Below are 7,911 nucleotides of genomic sequence, written 5' to 3' on the forward strand. Positions count from 1 at the left end.
TGAACGTGTCCATCATCTCACATACGTGTGTGTGTGTGTGTGTGTGTGTGTGTGTGTGTGTAACATGTAAGATCTACTTTCTTAACAATTTCAAGCACACAATGCGGTTTTAATCTCCAGCATGGATTAGAGCTAATTCATGATGCATGACTGAAAGTTCATACCTTTGGTAATTTTCCCATCCCCCATCCTGACAATCTTCATTCTCTCCTCTGTATCTATGAAACCTGCTTTTTAAGATTCCAAAGATATGTGAGACCAATTAGTGTTTGTCTTTCTGTCTCGAGCGTATTTCACGTACATAAGGTTTTCCAGGTTCATTCTGTTATCATGAACAACTAGATTTCCTTCTTCAAGGCTGAGTAATATTCTCTCTCTCTCTCTCTCTCTCTCTCTCTCTCTCTCTCTCACACACACACACACACACACACACACACACACACAGTTTTCTTTATTCACACATCTCTTGTACATTCAGGTTGTTTCCATGTCTCGTCTATGGTGAATAAGGCTGCAGTGAACACGGAAATGCAGGTGACTTCATTTCCTTTACAGCTCCATAAGGAAGTGGGATTGCTGGATCCTGTGGTAGTTCCATGTTTATTTTTCCCCATTCATCTTTTTCATCGTCTGTCGAGCCTGTTTTATTGATTTCTCCTCTGATTTTGTATTATTTCCTTCCTTTGCTAACTTTGGGCTTAGGTGTTCTTCCTTATCCAGTTTTTGAGGTATAGAGTTAGGTTGTCTATTTCATATCTTTCTTTTTTCTTGATGTGGGCATTTTTATGGTAAGACTCCCTCTTGGAGCTGTTTTTACTGCATCTCGTGAGTTTTGGTATGTAGGATTTCCATTTTTGTTGGTCTAAAGATCATTTTTTATTTCTAGTTTGATTCCTTCTTTGACGCTGTAGTCAGACGTGTGTAGTTTACTTTCCACATATTTGTGGATTTCCCAGTATTTCTGCGCTTATTGATTTCTGGTTTCATAGCACTGTGGTTTGAAGAGATTCTTGATATGATTTTGATCTTTCTAAATTGGTGAAGACTTGTTTTGCGGCCTCATAGATGATCTCTCCTGGAGAATGTTCTGTGCATACGTGAAAGAATGCGTATCGACAGCTGTTGGATGGAATTCTCTGAATGTATTTTCAGATCCATTCGGTCTGTAGTGTTAGTCAAGACTGTGGTTTCCTTACTGATTTTCTATCTGGATGATCTAATCATGGTTGAACATGGGGTATTGAGGTCCCCTACTGTTATGGATTGGATAAAAGGTATCCCCCAACAGCTCACGAGTGAGACAAGAATGTTCAGATGTGGAATGATCAGATCATGAGTACCGTGACCCAGTCAGTGGATTAATCCACTTGAATGGATTAATTGGGTGGTGACTAGAGGCAGGCAGGGTGTAGCTGGAGGAAGTCAGTCACTGGGGGTGTGCCTTTGTCCCTGGTGATCAGAGCTCTCTCTGCTTCCTGGCTGACACATCCTGAGCTGCTTTCCTGCTTCATTCCCTTCTGCCATGATGTCCTGCCCCACCTGGACCCAGAGCTGTGAAATTGGCTGACCATGGAAGGAACCTCTGAAACCAGGAGCCACAGTGAACTTTTCCACCTCTAATTTGCTCTTATTAGGTAGATTGGCCATGTGACCAAAACTGACTAACATACCTACTGTTCACATATTTATTCCTCCTGTTAGTCCTATTAATAGATGCTTTATTTATTTAGGTGCTCTAAAGTTGAGTGCATATTTGTTTATAGCTGCTATATTCTTCTATGAATGGACCCATTTACCCTTATATAATGACCTGCTTTGTCACTCTTGATGGTTTTTTACTTAATTTTGCCTGACATACGTATATAGCCTCCTGCTTTCTTTTGGTTACTATTTGTATGAACCATTTTCACCTTCAACTAATGTCTGTCCTTAAAGCTAAAGTGAGTCTCTTGCAGGCAGCATATAGTTGGACCTTGTTTTTAAAAATCCATTCTTTTGTCCTACTCCTTTTGATTGGAAAATTTATTCCAGTTATATTTAAAATAATTTTTTGATAAGCAAAGACTTTATAGTGCAAAAAAGAAGAGACAATATTCTTACTGGTTCTATTCTATCCTGTTTTTCCTTATCGCTGTCTTCATTTATGATTTAAGGACTTTTTCTTAGTGACATGCTTTAATTCATTATCTTTGTAGTTTATGTACCCAAGACAGTTTTTCTTTGTGGTTATCATGATGCTTATATACAATGTCCTACAGTTACAACATCCTGATTAAAGTGGATAACAACTTAACTTTGGACTAAAAAATCTATATTTTATTTCCCCACAACCATATTTTGTGTTTTTAATGCCACAATTTACATCATATATATATATATATATATATATATATATATATATATATATTGCATGTCCATTAATAATTTATTGTAACTATACTTTTAACATGTTTTCTTTCTACTTTTCTACAGCATTAGAACATTCTGATTTTGATGGTGTGCTTACCTTTACAGGGAGTTTTATATTCATGTTTTCGTGTTGTTATTTAGGATTCTTTTAATTTCAACTTGAAGATTTCCCTTTCGTCTCTTGTCAGTCAGTTCCAATGGTAATGAACCCTCACAGTTTTTGTTTGGGGAGTCTTCTTCTCTCTCTCTTTCTGAAGGACAGCTTTGCTGCACATGGTATTCTAGGTTGGTATTTTTTTTTCTTTCATCATTTTGAATACATCATGCCATCTCTTTTGGCCTCCAAGGTTTCTTCTGAGAAATCTGAGGATGATCTTATGGAGGTTCCCTGTACATGATGGGTTCCTTATCTCTTGCTACTTTCAAAATTTTCCCTGTGTAACTTTTGAGAATCTGATTGAAATGTGTCTTGCTGAACCTCTCCTTATACTGAATACATTTGAGGTTCTTTGGTTTCTTGGATCTGCATGTTCATTTTCCTGTCCCAGTTTAGGGAATTTTCTGAATTTCTTTACTTCCTTTTTTTTTCATTTTTATTTACTTATTTTTTTTTGGGGGGGGGAGGGTACTGGATATTGGCTCAGGAATTATTTTTTATTTTGAGACAGGGTCTCACTAAGTTGCTGAGGCTGGTTTTGAACTGGCCACCTCCTGCCCAAGCCTCCTGAGTTGATGGGATCACAGGCGTGGGCCACCACACCCAGCTGTATTTTTTAAAAATAATTTCTCTGACCTTTCTCGGTTCCTTCTGGATGCCCTAAAATGAGAACATCAGTTTGTCCCAGAAGCGCTGGACACTTGGATGGCTTTTCCGTTCTCCTTTCTTTCTGTTCCTCTTACGGGGTGATCTCCGGGGCCCTCCCTTGGAATTCACTGATTCTCTCTGTTGCTTGACTGAGGGCTGCTGAAGCCCCTTAGACATTTTCCAGTGGAGTTTGGTTCTTTATTATGGATGAGGGTCTGATTTTGCTCCTGTGCGGCTTTCTGTGTATCATTTAGTTGTACGTCTGTGTTCTCTTTTAGCTCACGGAGCTTCTTCAAGACAATCATTATGAATTCTTCATCAGGCGGTTCATGAATTTTCACTTCTTTTTTGAGTGGATTACTGGGGTGTCATTTTTGTTCCTTTGGTGGTGTCATATTTTTTCTATTTGTGATCTTTAAAGCCTCGCTTTGGTGTCTGTACGTCTGGAGAAGTAGATACTCTCGGAGTCTTCATAGACTGGCTGGCGTTGGCAGACGAGTCTTCCCCAGTCAGCCCGTCCAGACGTTCTGGGAGGGCAGTCTGGGGGTCCATGGACGGGATCCTCATGGGGGCTGGCCTGTCCCTGGCTCAGGGCAGGCCCGCAGGCTGGGTCTGTGGGGTACCTTGGTCCAGCGTCCACTGGGGTGGGCCTGGTGAATGGGTAAGCGGGGTCCATCTGGAGCCTGGGTGTGTGGCACCCTGGTATCAGGCATTGAGCCAGAGCCCACAGGGTGTCTCGGTCAACAAGGATGGACTTGGTCCTGAGTCTGCAGATGCCAGCCTGGTACCAGGGTCCACTGGGGTCGAACTTAGCACCTGGGTCACAGAGTCGTCTGGGCCTGGCGTCTGGGTCTGTGGGGGTGATCCTGAGTTCATGGAGGTCAACCTGGTACCCGGGTCCAAGGGAGCCAGCCTTGGACTGAATCCGGATCCACACCTGGACCTGGGCCCATGGAGCCCGAGCCTCAGGGGCTAGCCTGGCACTGGGTCCACCCTTGGCCCCGGGACGCAGGGAGGGCATGGCAGCAGGGTAGGCCTAGATCCTGGGTTCTAGGGTGGATTTGGTCCTGGGGCAGACCTGGAGTCTGGGTCTGGGGGACTGGTCTGGTGACTGGGCCTGTGGGTCCAGGTTGTCACTTGGGTGGCCTGGGACTGGTCTTGGGTTGTGTCTGGAGCCTGGAGTCAGGCAGGCTGCCCGTCGTGGGGCCAGACTGGAACCTGGTAACGGATGCAGGCTTGGCGCTAGGAGAGGCTGGGCCTGGGTCCGGGGGCCGGCCCGGTGCCTTGGTTCCCTGGTGTGGCCTGGAGTTTGGGTCTTGGGGGCAGCCAGGTGCTGGCTTCCCTTTCCTTCCCGCTCACAGACAAGGTTCCTTTCTGCCCTGCGCTGGCCAGGCTGGGGGGGCCGTGGGCAATGTGCTCTCCTTCTCCTGTGCTCCCCCGAGAGCTGAGGTCTCCCCCCTGGATGCTGAAGCTCTTACAGTGGTATTCTCATGCCTGGATGATCGCTGAGACCCAGTTTTTCTGGGAGGGGACAGAGAACAAGAAGCTCCTCTTCTGTGTCTTGCTGACAGCCCTCTCTGGTCTTCATTTGGTTTAGAAAAATGCAACAGTGGTTTTTACGGTGAACACCTCTAAGATCACCCAGTGAACTTCTCACCTGCTCTCGGTCGTAAGTATTGCTGCCTTCACAATGACAGGAGTTTGGTCCTAAATATAATAAATAATCTTGCCTTTGTCTTTTTTTTTTTTTTTTCCTGCAGTGCTGGGGACGGAAACCAAGTCCTCCCACTTGCTAGGCCAGTGCTCTACCAGTGAGCTCCACCCCTAGCCCTTTTTAGTTTTCATTTTGAGACAGGGTCTCATTAAAATGCCCAAGCTGGCCTCCACCTTGTGATCCTCCTGCCTCAGCCTCCGAGCAGCTGGGATTATAAGTGTGCACCATCGCACCTGGCTGTCCTGTTTTTACTTGAGCATCACAAACTGATAAAAACGGGTTTGTGGGTAGTCTGCAAAGTGGAGCAGTCCAAGAGTCAGTTCATATTTCTGCTAGCTGTCCCCTTTACCAAAGCTTTTAAAAACAGCAACAACTGTAACAACACAAAGCATTGCCCGGGGGGGGGGGGGGGGGGAGCTCCTGTGTTGGGTCCCGTGTGCAAGGGTTTGAATTATACTATTTTGAATCTCGCCCAAACTCATAAGGTAAGAATTGGTCATTCTCACTTTAGAAATAGGAGAGACAGGTTTAATGACAGGGCAGTGGCGGGATTTGAACCTAGACCTTCTCGGTCTGTTTACACAGGTAATTTACAGCTGCCAGAGTAGTCTGTCCAATCCTCTCGCACGGAAAATGGTGCTTCACAGGCAGGATATGGGGCAATGGCAAAGGGCAGGGGCTGAGGCGAAGCCGGGCCAGAGGAAGAGGGTCCAGACCTCGAGGCCAGCCTCCACCCCACCTGGCAGGGGGCACAGCTCAATTCTTCTTGTCTTGCTCGATGTCCTCTTGCTGGCCTGGGTTCTGATTTTGGTCACTGCAGTGTGGCTGACAGGACTGGGGCCCAATCCCAGCTCCTGGGGAGGAAGGGTCTGGTTGGCCCAGCTCGGGTCAGGTGTCCATCCCCGTCCCTATTGGCTCTTTCGAAGGAGGACCGGATGGAGGGCTCTGAATCACGCTGGGGGACAGGGGAGCAGGTCCACCTGAGTGGTAGGTGTGTTCTCCGAGCAAGAAGCTCCCGCTGTCTGGGGCAAACGGAGGCCTGAGAAGTAATTTGACTTGTTTTTGGGGGGAGGTGGACAGGGACTGAACTAATCTCAGATCCACCCAGATCACAAAGGACCCAGAAGGGAAGGCCTTGTCTGGGCTGTGGACCCTGCAGACCTGGGGCTGCCCGCGGCCTGCTGTGGAACCCCAGGCCAGTCCTTGAGCTTCAGGGTCTATTCTGTGCCTCCCTGTAACAGAGCCTGGTGTTTACATGATGCCCAGTGAGGTGACAGGGCCCAGTCCTGGTGTGCTTTTCTTTTCCAAAATAGCTCTGTTGGCTGTGGGGCCGGGACGAGAGGAGACAAGTGAGTGTGGATCCCATCTGTCTTGTTCTTCCTGGAGTCTCTCCTTAATCCCTCCAGCTGTTTGAATGCCACAACTGTAAAGAGGACAGTCTTTCCCCTTCCGCCCCTTCCCCCATCTCTGGGGACATGAGCTTTTGAGCTTTTGGTGGCGGTCCCAACGGGATAAAAGCAGCGATTTCCAGGAAATCAGACTTCACAGCAAAAGAAAAAAAAAATACCGCATCGGGTGGGAAACTCAACACCCCAGGACTCGGGAAGCCTCCGGACAGCTGATGAGGCCACTCGCCCTGCAGAGGCCCAGGGTGACCAGATATTCCAATCTTCAGGGAAATTAGAAAGAACTATCCTATTTCTTTAAGAAACAGTCGAGTATCTGATTGCTGGTGACCTTCTAAAATCTTTCCACGTTTGACACAGTAAACAAAAAATCCACCGCGGAGCCCAGGAGGATGCACCCTGGGGCTGCCCGTTGGAGACCCTCCGAGGCAGGCAGGAGGTCAGCGGCCTCGCTTGGGAGGCCGGTCCTGCTCCGGCTCTGGCCCAAGCCTCGGACCAGGCTGCAGACTTGGCGCTGCCTCCCGCCCTCCCCCAGAGCCTCCCCCCTGCCCAGTGCCAGGGGTGACTTCAGCGGGGAGACAAAGGGGCCTTCATGTTCAAAGGCCGCAAGACGGTTCATCCTCCATCCTCCACAAACAAACGGGGCGGCTTTGATCTGGGTGGGGGCGGAGGCAGCAGCGCCAATTAGGAGATCAGCCCGTGACTGGGCTAAAGAATGTTTGTAATAAAATAAAAGATCTAAGTGGCCGTAATGAGGGGTAATAGGAAAGTAGTGTCACTTGGGATTCTCTCTGAGTTGCCCCATTTGAAGTGGAATTAACCAGTTGGTATGAGCGAGGGGACCAGGGCCTGGCCCCCGGGGCCTCTCCTGGCCTCCAGCGTCATGTCCATCCTCGGGTGGGTGGCACTCCTGGGCGCACATACGGGCCACCAGAATGGACAGCGGGACCCTGTTCCCGGAGCAGGCCCCCCACCCCCGCCCCGGCCACAGCAGGTGCAGCTCCTGGCACCACAGTGGCCACCCCCTCCACCTGGTGTGTGTGAGTCGAGGCCATCGCCGGTCCCCCTCCTTGGGGAAGGTGCTCCTGCTGCTTCTCCTCCTGTTGTGGGGTGCCCCCCCAGAGTCTTCTCTTGTACCACACAGTGCTTGGGCTACTTCCTGCTGCAAACTTGTCCCTCGAGGACAAGGACTCTTGCGGGTTAGGACCAGCATGTTTCTTTCTCACTTTCACATCCGCTGTCCTCAGGACTTTGGAGTCATAGTCCATGGTTTGTTATGTGCCTTTGCACAGAGGGAGGCACAGGGATGGCATCTCCAACGCGCTGATTGCTTTATGCTTGTCGTCGGGACCGTTGGGTACGGTTGCTCAGATGGTACACTGCACAATCCTAGGGGATCCATTTACAGTCGAGGCATGATTCTTTCCCTAACTCCATTCTCCTTCATGGTAATGTGCGAGGCAGCCATTTTGGTTCTCAAATGAAGAAACCAAGGCTGGGGATTGGGGATGGTGAAATGATATCCCCCAAACAAGATGACTGACCTGAAATGAGGAGCCTCCTGGGCCCTCGAGCTC

Source organism: Marmota flaviventris, chromosome 18, assembly GCF_047511675.1.
Source record: "Marmota flaviventris isolate mMarFla1 chromosome 18, mMarFla1.hap1, whole genome shotgun sequence".
Lineage (NCBI taxonomy): Eukaryota > Metazoa > Chordata > Mammalia > Rodentia > Sciuridae > Marmota > Marmota flaviventris.